The sequence below is a fragment of the Anarhichas minor genome, unplaced genomic scaffold (genome assembly GCF_050575085.1).
Source record: "Anarhichas minor isolate MPS153535 unplaced genomic scaffold, ASM5057508v1 ptg000021l, whole genome shotgun sequence".
Lineage (NCBI taxonomy): Eukaryota > Metazoa > Chordata > Actinopteri > Perciformes > Anarhichadidae > Anarhichas > Anarhichas minor.
In genome coordinates, this window is record NW_027466467.1 from 5,429,884 (window position 1) to 5,448,773 (window position 18,890).

The 18,890-nt window shown below is 45.8% G+C and overlaps 1 protein-coding gene across 1 annotated transcript in view; it reads left to right on the forward strand.

Annotated features, from left to right (window-relative positions):
- foxp1b (forkhead box P1b) overlaps window positions 1–18,890 on the forward strand; it is a 149,327-nt gene that overhangs the window by 40,088 nt on the left and 90,349 nt on the right. The window contains 1 exon segment of the mRNA XM_076095763.1: window positions 7,847–7,915. The gene's annotated coding sequence lies outside the window, so the exon portion shown is untranslated.

The window sequence follows — 18,890 nt, forward strand, 5'->3', positions numbered from 1 at the left end:
TGTGTGTGCCGGGTGAGCTGCCCTCTCCTCTCAGTGGCCGTCCGTCAGGTCGAAGAGGCGAAGATCTGTGTTTAACAGACGATATCTGAAAAAGAGACTTAACTCGTGCCCTCGTGATTCTTTTGCATCATTTGACGGATTCATCTAAAGTGCAGAGGAGGGTGGGGGGGGGTAGAGAACAACAATATAAAAAAAGAAGCCCTTTAATGACCGAAGAAGAAACCGCTTTTTGTTCTATTATCCTTCTGTTGGTGATTAAGGTCTATGGGGAGATAATTACGCTTTAGTCTGGAGTTAATGAAACGAAAACTTCTCTTTTTCTTGTGAAAAAAGGAAGGGCAGATCTTTTGTGCTGCTATCTACAGACATCTCCCACCCTTGACAAGTCACAGAGAGAATTGGTTTTGTTTTAAGGTTGCAGCCCCCCCCCCCCCCACCCCCTCCCTCCGCTGCCTGTCAGTCTGCGGCTGATGTGAGGGATCCGTGAATGAAGCCGAAGTCAATGAGGTCTGCGTTAGGCGCACTGGAGAAAAAAAACCCACATCAAATGAAAACATCACACCAGGTCATCTGGGATATGAGCTTATTGGAATAGAAGAAGAAACTCGTTCTTCCTGCTCCGCGTTGTTGGCGGCAGAGCACGTGCTCGCCACCAGGTGACCCCCCCCCCCGCTTCGTACCGGGAGTGCTCGGATCCGAGTTCATCACACGAGCGATGCGCGCCGTCTGACTCGAGACGCCTCTTGCAGGTGTGGGCCGAGCCGTAGTCTGGTGTACCCGAGCACATATCTTAACTGTCCTTGTGGAAGTTCACATCTGGTGTCCGGAGCTGTGTGTGTGTGTGTGTGTGCGTGTGTGTGTGTGTGTGTGTGTGTGTGTGTGTGTGTGTGAGACTGCCCCACGCACACACACACACTCTCCAACAGCACTCTCACATTTCATCATCTGCTCTCCAGCTCCGGGGTGCTTCGGCACAAGTTGGCCGCTCTGGATCCATCTGTTGTTATTATTTTCCACTGATAATTGGCTTGAACAATGGAATGCCTGTGTCCCCCTCGCCTTTGAAACCCTACACCCTGTTTATTTTCCAGAGGTCTCATTTTATGCTCTCCATCTCTCTCTTTCTGACTCCCTTTCACCCCTCAATTCCTCCCCCTTTGCAGCCTCCCTTTTACCCAGTGCCACCTCACCCTCCTCCCCTCCTCCTAGCCCCCTGATCCGTTTCAGAGGGTTTCACACGAAAGTGACTTTTTTTGACTGGCCGCGTCGGTATGTGTCACTCAGCATCTGACGCCAGATTTCGCGGCGGGGCTCAGCTCTCGTTCTCGTGTGTTCTTTCTTATTATTTTTTTTATAACTCTTGACGGGCCCGGCAGTTTTCTCCCAGGAGTTTCCCCCAACACCACACACTTCTGCATTCCTGTCCTAAATGAGCAAAAAGAAAAAGCAGAGGGTGAGACAGAGAGATGAAGAGAACAAGAGGGAGGGAGGAAAGTGGGGACGTAATTGAGACACTTTAGAAAGGAAGCCATTGAATGGACCTTGGTATAAATCTTTTTTTTTTCTTCTGCTGATTAGCTTTTATTTTTTTCCTATTACCACCAAGAGGCGAGTACGTAAAGATGAATCAAAGCATCACAAGGTGCCTTCTTTCTAATCCAGGACGTACTTTAATGTAGCTAAAAAAAAATGGCCTACTTCAATTAATTAAATGTGATATTTTAAAATGTAATTAGTGTTTTAGTTGTTGTAATTAAACAGTTTCATGTGGAGGTCTTCATGCTCTGGTCACGTTCTTGTGCATTTACATTATATCAGACGGTTGGATTTTATCAATAAGTTATTGGGAAAGTAGTTTGTAAAGTTTGTTTGAATGGAATGTGATATCTTCTTAGTGACTTGTGAAATGTGTGCACCCTTTGACGGCTTCTCTATAAACTTCTGTTGTTCTCATTAAGGACATTTTTTGAGGATTGAGGAAGAGTTTTTTTTCTTCTTCCTTCCCTTTTGTTCTGCCTCGTGTGACCGCGTTGATGTTCATTTGTTCTGCCTGCTCTTGTCTAATTAAAAGAGGCCAGGACAGGTAGGGCTCTCAGCAGGCATCTGCTCTGTGCCACTTCTTCATTTGCTGAGTGTTTGTGTTTATGCAAAGGAGGGGGGGGGGCTCCTGCATATTTAATCCGGAGCAGGGCACCAGCTTTTGTTGTGTTTAGACCACATACCTCCGGTCCCTCTCAACAACTGCAGCCTCGCTCTCTCTCGCCCTCTCTCTCTCACACTCACACTTACACACAAACACACTCAACTGCCGCGCACTACTTCAACTACTCCACATAGCTGCTACTTCCACTGGCAGCTTTCTCCTCCTCTTCAGAAGTGGATTTGAAAACACTCGGTGCTTGGAGGGAATCTGCATCAATATACTAGTTTCACGAACACGATGAAAGTCTGTTTGACTGACCGCGGGTAAGTCTGTCAAGATTTCATCGTCGTTCCCATGCTTTCTCTTTATTTATTGTTCTCCTCCTCCTCTTCCTCCTTCTCTCGCCTTGCTTTCGTGGGACGCTGGTGGATGTTTGCGTGTGCATGTTTGCGTGTGCATGTTTGCGTGTGCATGTTTGCGTGTGCATGCTTGGAGGTGTGTTCTTCTGCAAGTGACTGACAGAGCTGGCAGTGGGTCAGTAGGAGTTACTACGAGAAGTATTTCTACGCAATACAATGTAGTGTAGTAACGTAAATTGAGGAAGTATCAATCAAGTTGTGTGTAAAGCTGACATGGTTGATGTGTTGTCATTTGAGTATTAATTATTCAATAATTCTATATGTTTAAAATCTGCGAGTTCGCTCTTTAAAATACACTGTTTTTCATTATTTTTCCGTTTCGTAATTTCTTTTTCTTTTTTGGGACAAAACAATTAATTGATTAATCGCGATAAAAATTGACAGATTTATTGACGATGCAGCCCAAGTTGTGTGTCTGGGGTTGTAATTTCACATCTAAAGCTTGTTCAGTCAAAGTGCCCGAATGATAAAATACACCTAAAAACATAAAAACATGTTTTCTCCGTGTCCCTAAAGGTGTACATTCCTAGTTCAGAGCATATCTAGTGCCTCAACAAAGGCTCTCAACATGGCAACGGCTGAGACGGTGCTAACGGCGCTAACAGCGCAAACAACGACAACAGCGTTACCATCTGTAGCTGGTGTGTGAGTGCAGTGCAGAGAGGCGGCCGTTAGCTAGCCAGTCGGAAACGCTCACATGCTGGAACAAGAGCGCGCTGCCGTCCCGCTATATGTCAACAAAGCAAGTAGACGCTCGGACAACAGCACACAGAGATGGAGAGTGACTTCACTCTCTGCTCAGGTAGACGTTACTCCACTATATCTTCACGTATAGAATAGTTGTTTGATGCCGTATTAATGCACAATAACCTCACAACCCTTCGGCAGGTTTGAAAATTTAAGTAATCGCCAAAAAATATGCCTTTTATCACAGACAGAGACTTTAAAAACAGAACTTATCATCACATTTTCAACTTTCAGACGGTCCTTGAACAAGTCACGTGTGAACGCTCCTATTGGGAAAAACAACCAAATCTAAGCTGAAATAGTGATAGTCCATTAAAATCACTTAATTCTACATCAGGATCAGGAACAGGATCACAGTTCATATCCTGTAAAGAAATGTAGACTTCTGCGCTCCTCAGCGAAACTGGGAAACCATGAATGACTCAGTAGAGACCAAGAGTCACGTGACCAACATTCAGAGCAACTTTGACTGAACATGCAGGCTGTTCACAAGGAGCAGAGTAGAGTGTAAATATGTAAATAGTTCAGCATGTGGAGCGTATTGGTAGCACATGGTATTGGACTTGGATTGTGATGAAAATGAAGAAGAGCGCGGGAGATACGAAGAAGAAACCCAGTTGTACAACCTGATTAACGGAGGGCTGTGTTGTGTAAGTTTATAATTCACAAATGATTGGAGCTCATCGCCCTGATGTGGGTGAAGTGTGTGCATGGGTACCCTGTGTGAAATGTCCCCCCCCCCCCCCACAGTGCAGCAGGGTTGGAGGTGATAGTAAGTGGTAACCCCACGGTGATGCGCGAGGGTATTAGTTCCTCCCTCCACTCATCGCCTCTTGTTCTCCCTTTTGTCTTTGTCTGGGGAAATGGAATCTGCAGCTTATTGATATTAATAGCGCTCAGGATCCGCGGTCGGAGAGGAGCCGGGACCCGGGGCGAGAGTGGAAACCCGATACGGCCCGGCAGAATTGACGGTCCTCCTATCTGACAGGCTTGATAAAAATAGGATTGCATAATGCTCACTGCGTTTTTCGCCCTTTGTGTGTGTGTGCTGCACTGTACTGTACGCGATCAGGGCCGAACTTCTTTTCGACTGATTTTAATTTCACGTGCAAAGTGAGACTTTTTATTTGACTCCTGAGCCGCCCCAGCTGTGACTTCCCAGCAGACAAAAGAAGTGCAGTTTTCTTCTAGTGGGTCAACAGATTAGAATTCCTTAAAGCACAGAGACTATAGGGTGCACTGGATATCCACATGGTGGGGATTCAATGAGCTCATTTGAATAGTGTAAAGAAATGTGTGGCCCTGTTTGTTTTGGGTTAGGAGTGGAATTCCACTTCCTTGGAGTTAAGGCAGCAAAGCTCTCTGTTTGCGCTCTGCTACTTTGTTCTTAGCTCAGCAAAACGTGAGGACAGGTCCGAAGAATCAAGGGGGGGGGGGGGGGGGGGGATCAGACAGGCCTGACATTCACCAGGCTGCACTGTTGCCTTTTAAGCTTATGAAGAAGAAAAGGGCTGAAGTTGGGTTTAATTGGTGGGTTTTGAGTCTGTTTGCGTGTCAGAAAGTGCTGTTGTTGACAGTCTGTGTGGGTGTTACAATACAATGCCAGGATCCTGCCAATCACATCAAAACAATTTATTTACGAGACTAAACAATGTTTTTCATTTAATCGGTCCTTCTTAATAAAAGCCCAGAAGAAGAAACAGAGGGAGGAAATGGTGTGCAGTCAGCCCTTTTTTTTTTTTTTAAAGCAGATCGGATCATACAGTGAGCAGCTGTGTTTTTTTTGAGAAGTGACTCACGCTTTAGATTTTTCCTGCGTTTCAAGAGCGCAGACAGCGACTTGGAAAGTCTCCCGCTCACGCCCTTAAAACAAACACCAACGCTCCTGTACTCACAGTGGATACCACTGACTGTACTCAGCCCAAACCTCTCCTACGCCCTCTTCTGAGTCACACAATGCCCTTAATACGGATTCACCAACCTTCTTCTTTTTGTTTCGTTTAGTTTTATTCAAACCTGCCCCGGCATGATAAATGGACACTGTCAATTTCGCCCAGGTGCTGATACTGAGCGATCGAAACAACCCCGGGACGGTGCTGTAAAGAAGCGAGAGACAACTCTGGCAGCCTCCTATTGACAGCCATTGAGTTGAGCATTAATTACTATGGTAATGACGTGTGAAGGTTCATTAACGGGCCGCCACAGAAGTAGCCGCGGATACAGTGCTAAGCGCGCTCGGTGAGTAATTAATGGAATAACTTTACTTAGTGGTAAATATTCATGGGCCCTCGTGTTTTTTTTATTTGTCGGCGCCGTGTGAAGAGAGCACCGTCCATTAGAGGGGCTGAAGGGCCGTCCGCGCTGAATGCGGGGCCTTTTGTTGGGATCGGGCTGCGTTTCAGTGGAGGGGGTATTAATTCATATTTTGAACATGCAATCTTACAACAAAGCCAAAGGCAGCGATAACATACCTACGACTAGAGAGCATATTGTGAAGCTGTGACCCCCCCCCCACCCTCACTAATAGGGAAGTCCACTTCACAGGTTTGTGGGCAGAATAAAACGAGTCTTTGTTCGAGCTCAGTTGTAACCAGCGCAGTTCATTACCATAGCAAAAAAACCTTCTTGATTGTCCATTTCATCTGAAAATACGGTGTTTGCATGCTTTTTTTTTGTCACCCCCCCCCCCCTTCCTCTCCTCACGACCACAATGTAGCATGTGGTATTTGCATAGAGAAGGGAGATATTTCTTTGGATGGTGTCATCCTCTAACGGTATCAGACTAACGGTCGGGCCATCCGTTGCACACACGAGTCTCTTCGTGAGGTTTTTCTTTGTCGGAAAAGTCACGTTTTCTCTCCGCTCTGTTAAACACCTACAAACACCCTTTCAAGGCGTCACAAGAGAACCTGGCACGATGCTCCCCGGTTCCCTTTCGTCACTTGAGATTGTTGCATTTTGATTCACATTCTCAGCCCGAGCCTCTAACTGAGCGTGCACATAACCCACCTGGGTGGGTAATTATCTCAACCAGGAGTTGTTCCATCCCCTAAAATCTCGATGTGGGAGTGTGTGATGGGCTCGGCTTTTCCCAGCCCGGGCGAAGCAGCGTGTGCTTGTTTATCCTCACCCTACGTTCTCCGCACCCCCCACCGCTCCAAATGGCAAAACATTACAGCTTTGTGCTGTTTGAAATGGAGACAATTATCTGTTTAGGCATCACAAGATGGGCATTAGGTTACAAGGAGAAAAAGGCGTACAGCTGCTATCAGGATCCCGTCGTTGCCTTTTTTCTCTCCCCGATACGAATTTTCCGTCGTTAAAATGATGGAACATTTATCTAAATGGATGTTATGCGTTGGGTAAACTCATTTGGCTCCCGGGGCCCTTTCAGGTGATGGGAATTAATGATGTTTAGTAGTTTTGAAACTGAAAATATCTGTCATTTGTCACCACTCGCCATTGATTTACGGTTCCATTGATGATATGTTAATTGAAGTGTAATGAATCACAATAATAGGGCAGTTGTGTGGGAATGGTCCATTTTGGATGATTGTTCAACCCTCGGTAGAGTTCAGAGCGAGCTGCATGTTGACTCGCGTTTTCAACAAGGGCATTTAACACATAATTAATGCTGGAACTGGGCAAGTTGGACCGGTGTGTGTGTGTGTGTGGGTGTGTGTTTTTAATCTTTTCTCAGTCTGCTTCAGATAAACACACGCCTGGCCACAGTTTTGACTGCCAAATATAAACGGCAAGAAAGAACAGTGGGAGTTGGGAGCTTCTTTCTTTTCTTTCATATTTGGATATGCTTTAATGCTTTTATTCAAATGCACCTGAGATATTGCCCCACAGTCACTTCTCAGTTTACCATAAAAATAAGATTTTGTTTCCTTCTCTCTCTTTCCCCCCCCCCCCCCCATCTTTCCTCGCCTGGGTTGAGTGCTCTGTTAGGACAGCTGTGTGCATGCAGATCAGGGCTGCCCAGGGTAGGGGGTGGGGGGTGGGGGGTTGAGTCAGGGCAGAGCAGGTACTCTGTGCTCACCACCCACTGTCGAGCATCACGGCAAAGTTTTTGTCTTGCAAATAAACCGCCCGCTCACACGCGTTATCGTCGGCGGGTGCAGTTGTAGTTAACAGACGGGTTGGAAGTTAGCAGGACGTGTCTTTGACGGGGACAGACAGCCGGCCGCGGGACGGTACGTGTGAGGGTGCCTTCTGCCCCGAAATGTTGTCTGCAGGGGGAGGCGCACTGACGGGTGCAGCAACCTCCAAACGCGAAGGGGAAGCAAACTGCAGAGGAACGCTGGGGAATTGATTTTCTCTCTCTCATGATTTCCCAGAATACCACGAGACTGTTTGTGCACGTGTTTAATCCGATTCAACACGCACACCGGTGGGCGAACTTGTTATTAGCAGCACTTAGTTTACACCCGTGCACTTTCTTGCCACGGACGTGGCTCCTCGTGGATGTGCCTGTTGACGAGCACGGTAATCATTTCATAATAATAAATAATGCTCCGTCTTGTGTCCACAGGGCGAGGAGGCTGTTGCGCCACCGCTGGAACTGAAGATAGCTTTAAATAAAAGCAAGTCCTTGCAGAAGGTAAACACACACACACACACACACACACACACACACACACACACACACAAAAGACTCCGGTCCCTGCGTGTGCGAGTGAGTGCTGTATTGAATCGGCTTAATAATTAACTCAAAGCAGTGGGGTTGTTTTGTTTGTGTACTGTATTTGTGCAGTGTTTATGTGCGGGCTAAGGGGGTGGGTGGGGGGGGGTGGTGGACAGGTGCACTGACAGCTGCTGATTAGAGACCAGCATGGCGAGCGATAAAAGGGACAGCCTCCCCCCCCTTTAAAGGTCACAGTGGAGTTAGTTGGTTGTGTGATAAGTGGTTTGAAATCATGTTGCGCCGTTGACGAGCTCGTAGGAAATGAGGTTGCTGAATGTGGTGTTCGTACATGTCGACGTTTGTTCGGGAAAGTAACACCTTGTTTACCAAACAAGAGGAGGGAGGTCGAGCTGTCGTTGGCATCTCAGCCATCCTGGTGGATATCTGGATATCTGGTGTTTGCTCCTCTCACCCGTCTCCCTATCGGAGCAGCTTCTGAGGCCCGCAGGATGTGAAACTTTGGCTGGTGAGGCAGAGCAGGACTGTGTGTGTGTGTGTGTGTGTGTGTGTGTGTGTGTGTGTGTGTGTGTGTGTGTGTGTGTGTGTGTGTGTGTGTGTGTGTGTGTGTGTGTGTGTGTGTGTGTGTGTGTGTGTGTGTGTGTGTGTGTGTGTGTGTGTGTGTGTGTGTGTGTGTGTGTGTGTGTGTGTGTGTGTGGTTCACGCTCCAGGAGCTCAGGGCTTCAGTGTGTTGTTCAGAGGAGAGGCGTGTGTCTGTTTTCTGTCTCCCAACGGCTTCATCCTCACCGTCATCTCTCTGTCTCAGTCTATTTTTCGTCTGTCTTCATCACGTCCTCACCGTCTCTCTCGCTGCCTCCGTCGGCACGTTGCGACTCGCAGGTCAATCGACGGTTGTTTTGTTTGAGGCTATCGCAGAGCAACAGCGCACGTGTGACGTGACTCCGGTGATTGAGTTCATTATGTGATTGTTAAGATACACAACAACATGCCCTGCCCATGGAGGGGAAATGGAGAAGGATAATACTGCGGATTATTGTTGTTTTTCTTGTGTTTTCATAGAGTCATTTCCATATTCTTATTTCCATGAACTCAGGCTGATATTTAAACAAAACGCAAAACTGTTCAAATATTTCTTTGAACAGCGTTGTATAAAACGGTGAATCCTACGACTCCTCTTAACCCAGAATGAATTCCCAAAGACAAACAGTTCAGCATTGAGCAACAGCCCAATAAAAAAAAGTAATAAATCAAATTATATCCGGCACAGACGGGTTGATGGCACTTCCCTGCAGCGTCTCCGTGGAGTTTTGGGAAAAAGCGAAAGCAGCGGTAACTGTCGTCGTTACAGTCGGCGATGGCTGCGGGACGTCAGCCGGATTCGTTCCCTCCTCGTTGCAAGCGGAGGCACGTTAACCAGCCTACACGCCCTCTTTTATTTGATCCAGACAATTACCCACACATTTGGAAAACAGACTTGGAGCAAATTGAAGTGGTGGATTCCTGTTGCTGCTGTTTATCTGGAGTGCATTCTCTACATAGTCAGGTCCCTCATTGCACTGCAGCAGGCGCCCCCCCCCCCCCCCCCCCCCCCCCAATCCACCAGCTCCAGATGTGAGATCAGCCCCTAAAAAAAAGTCCTCCACACGGTTATGGAGTCGCTGTTAATGTGGCAAAAAATCGTCCCGATGATTGACACAAATTCCCGATGTGATTTTGATTTGCGTCGCTAATGCAGAAATCCCAGTAGCAGCTTATGGGATTACTGTGTTTTAGCGCAACAGACTCTAATGTTTGTGTGTGTGTGAGAGAGGAAGGTGCTCATGTTTGTGTCCAGTTCAACCAGCTATACTTTAAAAACAATATATTCATCGTTGATTGATACGACGCCCCAGAAGAGTGCCTCTTCTTTGGAGCATCCTCAGACGCCCGAAAAACACACGCTGGGCTTCCAAATGTTATGGTCTCACGCTGGACTTCATTTGAATTTCATGAATCCGTGTAAGGGAGAGAGAGAACGCATCACGCAGTCGCTCTTGTAATGCGTCCCGTTCGCCCCTCCTGTAAATGCCTCGGCTTTTTAAATTGCCTCAGTTTCCAGCTTGTTGAGGTTGCTTTATTTAATCCAGTGTTGAGAATAAACAAGCGGATTCACGAGTTGGATCCACAGAAAGGTCGTGTGCAGATTTATGCTGGGATGTAATAGTTCCCTTGACTGCGTTTATTGCTTACTTTAAAAAAAAAAAAAAAAGAGGGGAAAAAAAGTAATTTCTTTATATCAGCATCAAGCTGAAAATTGCCTTGTATTAGTATTAGGCTTGGTAAGCTTCTAATTCTGTGGCATTTACAGCTGGCTGTGTTTCCATGCATTTATAACACTTTGATTCTTAAGGGCCCCCTTTAATCGCTTACGCCGAGCTCGGGACATAATAAACAACTCGCCGCGGCAAAAGTGCCACATGGGGGAGATTTCCTAGAAGAAAAAGTTAACCGCCTCTGTCGGCGGCGGCGGTTTTTGTTGCTGTGTTTTTTCTTTAATGCACCGCGAGTACCGTAATCTACTCTCGGAGCCCGGGGGGGGGGGGGGGGCCTGCTGTAGTTAAAAAAAAGCAGCGACAGTCGGTGTGAGAATGAAAAATGATCGTAGAGGCAAGGCAGAGCCGTAAAGCGGACCTTTTTTTGTTTTCTTCCTCCCCTGTCGATTGAGATCACAGGATGCGTCAAAGCCTTCTAAACACCCTCGCCGGGCCGTCGTCTGCTCTCCCTATCTGATGCTCTCAGCTGCTATCAGAACACACACACACACACACACACACACTGGCAGATCGCCCTGCTCCTCTGTATTGTCTCGCTAAACAGGTTTGCCGCCTTTAACTGCACGCCTCATGCCTGAGTGCAATATGTCACACAATAGAGCAACATTCCTGTTGTTTTCTCTCTTGCATCTCCAACAACTTTTCATGTGAGTTATCGTTCCCGGCGCGGAGCCAGAAAAATAATTCCCCCGCTGATAACCCGATCGCAGATGTGTTATCTGGAAGCTTTACTTAAAATATAGTTTCGTGGTAAAAAAACAAACGCGGTTTGGCAAGTTTCAATCTATTTTTCTATCAGCGCGATTTCTTCCGGTCCGAGTCGTGTCGACGGAGCTTTGATAACGTCTTCCTGCCACCAGGTGCACGCGGCTAACGTGACGCAGCCCTCGTGTGAGATTGACCGAGGCGACGGGAAAGTAAGCAAATTCCACCTGAGATGAGTTGTTTTCACGGCGAGATGAAAAGAAAATCACAAAAGTGAGAAAAACAGTTCTTTTTTTTTTTTTAGCTTTGGCCTCGTGTCTCCGCTTCAGGAAAGATGAAATGGAACTAACAACGTGGATTGATTTGTTGTCTCTGACTCCACAGAGGTCTTTCTTATTTTAACCTAGGCCGGCATCTGTCCCGACTGCCTTTATTGCAAAACAATATACTGTACTATAACCGGTGAGATATCAAATATATACTGCCCTCCGCTCCCCAAAACAATACTATACATTTATATATATTACCACACATTATGTTTGTGGTTTCCAGCCAGACCAGAGAAAGTCTCTGACTATGTAAGGAAATAATAATAAATAAGGAGAAAAAAAAGAAAAGTTTCCTACAAGTCTTTCTTGTTTGGATAGTTTCAACTTTGTTGCAATCACTTCACGTCATGGTAAATATCACTTTGGCAGTCCGTTGCTTTCTCCGTTTATTTTAGAAAACAAATCCCTTTTAGGGATAAAGCACCTGGTGGGGCTACTTAATGGAATGGCTTCAGCCCTACGCAAATAAACAGCTTGCGTTTTTCAGTGTGAGATTAGGAATGAGGCTGAGAGGGAGAGAGAGAGAGAGAGGGAGAGAGAGCCAAACAAAGACAGTCAACATGTGGAGGGGACAGAAAGGGGAGAAGTTGCACATCCACTTCCAACTGTAGTTGACTCTATGAATTGTACGTCTGTAGAAATGCACGAGAACCTGGGTGAGACGTCACGCTGAGGAAGTCCACCAGTGAGTCAGCAGTAGGAGTCATACGGGCTGGAAAACACTGTTTATGAGTCTTTGTTTTCCCCACTTGCACGTCTAAAAACGTGCACTCTCGCCTTTTCTTAACGTGGAGGAGAGAACGTGGCAACCACAGCCGGAGACCAGAGGTCGAACAGTGACCAGCGACTGGTAGAGCAGAGTGGAGGCTGGTCTCTCTTAAATATCTGGACACGCTGTAGAAATGAGTCAGAAATGGAGCTTTTGAAACCAGGCTTGTCAAATAGTATCTCAGTTATTTCACTCAGCCATTAGTCTGCCCGCCGCTCCGATTCACATTATATATTGTGAACAATTGGTCTCCACTCATTCTCTTGTTGGGATTGTCTGGAGGATGTTCACATATTTTGAATACCAGAATTAAACAGCCAAATGAAACATTGTTTCTTGTATATGGAAATGACATCGTCCACATTGGCATTGTGCTCATTCTTAACACCGGTTGGGTATTTGCCAAAATGTGACTGTTTGAATGGAATATTAAAGCCTTGAATGTATTGAAAGTCTGCATTGAATGGCCACTCAAATAAATAAGTAATACTTATTCTTATTAACAAATACTTCCCGCACTAAAGGCGGAATTGACTCCTCGAAATCCATCTCTGCGTGTCGTTGGGCTACGCTAGCGGGTCAGTTAGCGAGCTACTACTGTTCACTAACTTCAGCTTATTAAAAATACGTATTCGTACCATTAACATGTTTCATAATTTTCTGCACACTGCTTGTTGGAGCAGGTTATACTCTGAATAGAGGGGATGTGATGGAAGCTTGGACTCTCCGGCTCTTTGTTCCCTTAAAGGTCACCAACGTCAACAGTCAACACTGTGGGATAACGATGCTAATTTACACGTCGAGGTTCACCAAATATCAACTCAACATGAGACGTTTGGTTCAACTTGAACTTTTGTATGAAAAGCGTGTGTAGTTTCCTTCAAGTAAGGTATTGGGGTAAAAAGTACAAATTTGGAGACATCACCATCATGACATCACCACCAAACTTGATTGTGTTTCAGTGTAGCCACATCTATTTATTCCCATGTTTCTGTATACAGCGTTCTCAAGGGTCCTTAAAAACAGTCTTAGGAGGCGTTGAAATAATTCATCTAAAACTTAATTAAAATGGCAAAAGTCTTGAAACTGCTACGACATGGGACGTAGGGTTTCATGAATTGTTTTTTTTTTTCCTTACAGATGTCTGCTAGCTAGCGACGACATGGGATAGTGCAAATTCAATGAAAATTGTCTGTTCAGCCAAAGCACGATGAGAATTCAAGGAAGTTGAGTGCAAACTGTACGCTGTATGTACACTCAGCCTGAGAAACATGAAGCTTCCAGCTTTGTGTCTTTGAAAGTTGATTGAACCACTGTTGAGAGTTTTATTTCATGCAGTGCAGCTTGCATCTGTGAGAGACGTTGAATTAGTGCGGCTGGAGGGCCAAACTAAAGAGGGAAAATGTGCCTTTTTTCAAATTCAGCCGCCTTCCCGTGGACGCGGCCCGGAGTGGGACTCTGAGAGCGAGAGGCTATTGCTACCCAAATGTGGCTTTATTTATGTAATCAAATGAAAAAAGGTGGAGGCATTTTCTTTTTCTTTTTAAACTGCTATTTATTTACAGTTTTCCTCTTTTGCTCTGGTTTTGGCCTCGGGCCCCCGCCAGTGTTTTCATAAACAACGTCTCTCTGGCCGTCCAGCAAAAACACAGAGCTGCTCAGTGCACTGAAAACAGGAATGACAAACACCATTAGCTGAAAAATTTCCATCTCATTGCAACTATGTTATTGTTTACTTTACCATACGCGTCCTAATATGGTTACCTCCCTATCAAAGCGGTGCCGGAGCCGAGCCGAGCCGAGGGGCCCCTCTCGCAGGGGGACGCTTTCAGCTGCCACTTAGACAATAAGAAACAAATGTCACAGCTCGGCAAAAAAGCCTGGCTTTTCACAGCCTTACAGTACTTGGCTCCCGTGTGATATTTATCTACCCTGCTATGTTAGATGCCCTCCCCTCTCCCTCTCTGTCCTCCCTCTCTCTCTCTCTCTGCTGGTCTCCCCCCCTTCCTTCTGTCTTTCTTTGTCCGTCTCTATCTCCATCGATCTCCCTGGTCCCCTGTCCCGGTGTTGGCTGTGTGCAGGTTGACTGATGGGCCTCTGTTTGCTGTGTTAAAGTTATTTATCAGGGGGCGGGGTGATGTGTTTTGAGTGGCCGCATGCCCTCCTCCTCCTCCTCCTCCTCCTCCTCCTCCTCCTCCTCCTCCCTGTGGCCGAGCAGAGGCCAGTTCAGCTGCAGGTCACGCCCCCTCGCCCGAAGCCGGTGCTGCGTTTGACCTGGAAACATCACGTTGGCTGTTTAGTTCTGAAGTTTGTCGTTGTATGTACGTGTTGCTTGTTACTGCAGATTGAATAAAGTGCTCATTTACCTGTGAAGTCCAGGAAAGTTGTTAGCAACAGCAACTTGTGTAAAACGAGGAGAAGTGTTATCAGTTATAAAATCTGAATAACATCTCATCAAAATCGTAAAAAGTGGGCGTTACTCAAATTGCCAATCCCCCGGGAGCGTTCTCCGTGGACCGTCGGCATTCAGGCCGTTAGGTTCAGTGTCAGCCCGCCTCCCCGCGGGTTCGTCCGGCAGGAGGTGGAAACGGGGTTCTTTCAGATGCATGATGGGCTTTCTTTTCCCCAGTTGGTGGAGGATGACGGCAGCCTCACCTCAATCCTAAAATCCTCACGTTTATGATATTTGCCCAGTATTATCTGTGCCTGCGGATGAAGGGGAGGACGGAGCATGAGGAATGTAGAAGGTCAGGCTGCGTGATTTACACAGCGCAGAGCCAGAGAATCCTTGGGAAAATACTTGGGCCGGGATCAAACAAGACTTTATGTGATATGTTCTTAACACTGACCTTTAAATTCATGCGTTTCGCTGCTACTCTTTGGCAAATGATGCAATAAACATAAAACTATTTGTATATAACTAACAAAAGAAATCGCTTGCGAGTTAAAGCAATCAATATTTTTTTGTTCAAATGACTTTTTTAATTTCTTTCAAAATTCCATAATTTCAAATATTATTATTTTTCTTTAATCATTGATTTTCACCTTATTGACAATAGACCGGCGTGTAAATACACATTCTGAGCCACAGCGGCCTTAATGTTGGTGAAGCGCATTACAAACAGAAGGAGCTGTAAATGAGTGGTGAAATGGTTGTCAGTTAACTGACGATGATAAAGTTCCGTCATGTCACGCTCTTAGTTTGGAGCGCAGTTCAAACGAACATACTGTCAATTATTTTTTTTGCTATTTGCTCGGGTTTAACCATTACTTCCACTCCATTGCAGGCATATTTTGTTGAGAAGCTCATGGCGCTGACCTTTTTTTTTTTTTTGTTGTTGTTTTTATGATCCGAGGGGGGAAAAGAATAAACCCTGTTTGACGTTAATGAACTTTGTGAAAGGCTTGTTTACCGGCTTCAAGGTCAGTTTCTGAGAAGGGGCGGCAGGTTTCCCTCGTAAACATACTTTCAGGCAAAGATGTGTAAACACTGTAAACGTATACAGGTGGAGCGGCTGGTGTATTTTCCTGTTTCCTCTCTGTTTGTTTCCCCTTGTGACACACGCAGAAAGGCTGTTGTCTGCATATGTGTTTATTTCTCCAAGCACTTTAAAGTGAAACAACAAAGAAAGAAGAGAAACTGGACAGGTAGAAAGCGTAGTGATGTGCCGGCTCACAGTGTAGAGCTGAGAGAGGGAGAGAGCAGAGGCAGATAGCAAGGCAGGGGGGGGTATTAAATATGAATTAACGGAATGTTGCTCAGGCACATCTCCGGGTGTAGCGCAGTGGTGGAAAAATAAAATGTATGTTGCCGGCTGCTAGCCGTGAAGGTGCATTTGGACTTAGTATGCTTTAATTAGAAGTGAGATATTAGCATTTCATAGGGCTTTATGCCGGGGCGAGGGGATCGGCCGGCCACCGCGCCTTCATTAGCCGGCTTCTCTGTGTAATGAGTGCCATCATTAGCTGATGGAGTGGATTTGCCCCGGCTCTACCTTGAAAGGCACATCTCTCACATACTTGCGAGGAATAAGGCCTTTTAATGGATTTCTTAATGAATAAAATAACATGCCACTTCTTGCGAACTTGACGAGTGCATTTCTGGCGCTCCGCACACACCGCCGCTGCCTTTTTACCCTTTTATGTCGAGCTATTAGCAAAAAAAAATACCGGCAGTGATGATAGTGAAAAAGCGTAAAAACAAAGGTGGGCTTGTAGGTAGTGTAACTACAACGATGTGGGGGACGATAAAAGTGTGACACCAAAGGGGTCGACTCTCATTCCTACGCTCATATAGTGAGGTGTGATTCCTGTCAGAGGTCTGAGGAAGTGCTCTCTGAGCTGTACGGTGCTTAAAACGCTCCGTGTTTATCAGGAGGTGGGGGGGGGGGGGGGGGGGTTGAAAAGGCAGGACAGCTATTGGATCAACCTGACTGCAAATTATACGTGTGTGTGTGTGTGTGTGTGTGCGTTCAACAACAGTCAAGACAGTCGGAGCGGAGGTGTTTTCTGTGATATGGAAGCCTCCCCTAAGCCTCCGGGCTGCGGCTCCATTCTCAGAATCAGGCGTGAAGTGATTAGTATTTTATTGATGAGCTCCCGAAGTGGCAAGTGTGGGAAATTGGATCTTTGATCTCCCGGAGTTTGGGAAATATATCCTGAGAGTGTGGAGCTCTCCAGGTAACACCCAACCCCACCCCCTCATCCTACCAGCATCACATCACATCACACACACACACACACACACAGACGGATGGACGGGCAGACAGGCGTGCCGTTTGGGTGGGATATTCCTCCCTCTTCTCCAAAAGCACATATTTGTTTTGGATGTTTTTCAAACGGAGAGTCGACACGGCGATTACAGATGTTCATTAACAAAATTGCGTATTTGTTTTCAACTTTAACCAATCACTTTGATATGCTAATTACAGTGTAATTTAATTTGAGCCCTGTAATGATGATGCCGTTATTATGGACATAAATGATGCAGTTAAGCTGAGAGTAATCTCATTTGCATACCGTACATGCCAGTAAATTAAGCCCTTTCCTGCGTCGCTTCGGCTTTAATTTTCCGCCCCTTTTCACGCAGCATCGCTCAGCATCCCGGATGCCTAATAGCAGGCCAGCGTGTTTGATGTGGAGGAGCTCCGCTTCCTCGCGCCGAATCTAGTCACAATATGTAACACATAAAGGCTCTCATTATAAATCTAAGTGCTCTTTTAAGAACTTGGCATTAATAAGCAGCTAAGCTATTCATACTTGTAATATTGATACACACAAAAAAAAAAAACTGTTTTGTCCCTCGCCGTAATCATCTGCATCTGAGAAATACAAGCTATCGCGGCTGTGATAACGATGTACCCAGGACCGGTTAAACAGCCCTTAATCATATTGTATGTGTCATTTCCTGTGTGTTGATCAGAGATATCTTCAAAGAGGTGGATTCTGATATTCCTCCTTTGAGAGAAAAACATGAAGGGCATTTCTTTTACTTTATCTCCTCACAAAAAAACCAACTAAAAACTAATTGAAAAATATCACCTTATCAAATGTTTAGAGCAAACAACTTTGCTCCTTTTCTCTTTTTTGATGTCGGTATAAAAGAGGCATATTTCTGACACGGCTGGCCTTGATGAAAAACGCTCCCGTGTCTTCATTAGAGAAGCAGCACCTCACGGGCGTCTGATTGCCTGATGTTTGCAGTGAGAAGGTAAACATGTTTGTCACACAGGGGCGTATTTATGCTGATCAAACACGCGGGAGAGAGGCCCGCGATGTGAATGCTAAGGACTCGGGCTCTGCGGCTCTACCGCAGCGGTTCCAGAGCTGCCCCTCGCATCCGCGTCCTGAAGGTGGACTCGGAGGCCGGTTTTTATGGACTCACAACACTGACAATACAATTGCCCTTCACCGAGAATGCTCCTCCGTTTCCCTACCATAAAGAATATCATTTTTTTTCTGCCAGCCAATTTTCTCTGTTAGCCTCTAATTGGCTACATAAATCTCGGCCGTTGAGGGTGAGAAATGTTGCGGTGTCACACAGTGTAATCTTCACCCTTATTTACCAATTCATTAAGATTCATTGATGCAGGATCGGTGAGAGGAAATGACAACATAAATCAGGCCTCCAACATAATGACCCTAATCAGTTGGGAATTGCAGAAAATGTCATGATGAACTATGTCCTTGTATTAGTGCCACTGTACATTGTCATTGTGCTGCTTTATGAGTGGGACGCATCCTCCTGACATGGGCTGTATTTAACCCAAAAGAAAAAAAAAAAAAGAGTTGTTAAAACCTGATTCCATTAAAACGCAGAAATTCATGCAAGGTCTTTTGGTATTTAGCCCCTTCGCCCTTTATCTTCAGTTTAACTGCTTAATGGAAGCCACAAACTCCCTTCCTGTTTAACCCTCTCCGTGCTCTCCCCGAGAAGCCGAGGCTTTTAAAATAATAACACGCTTCTTAGGCTGAAACGACCCCGGTACCTCGGAGAGGAAGGATTGCTCCTTCGGAAGCGAGCAAGGAGGGGTCAATGGGTAAGACCACTCCCATACCAATGACAGGGAATCGGATGACTGATGGCAAACGGGCTGCTGCGATTTCAGATATTTCAACTCTCACAGAGCACTAGCAGTCGGTGAGATACTGCTGACATAGAATAACCACTGCACTTCAACGTGTAAAGACCTTTACACACCGGTAGGGATGGGTATCGGTAGGATTTTATCGCTACTAGTACTCTTATCGGTTCTTTTTCGATTATATTTTGAGGGGGGAAAAATAGATAATTAATTAAGAAAATAATCACTGTTGCT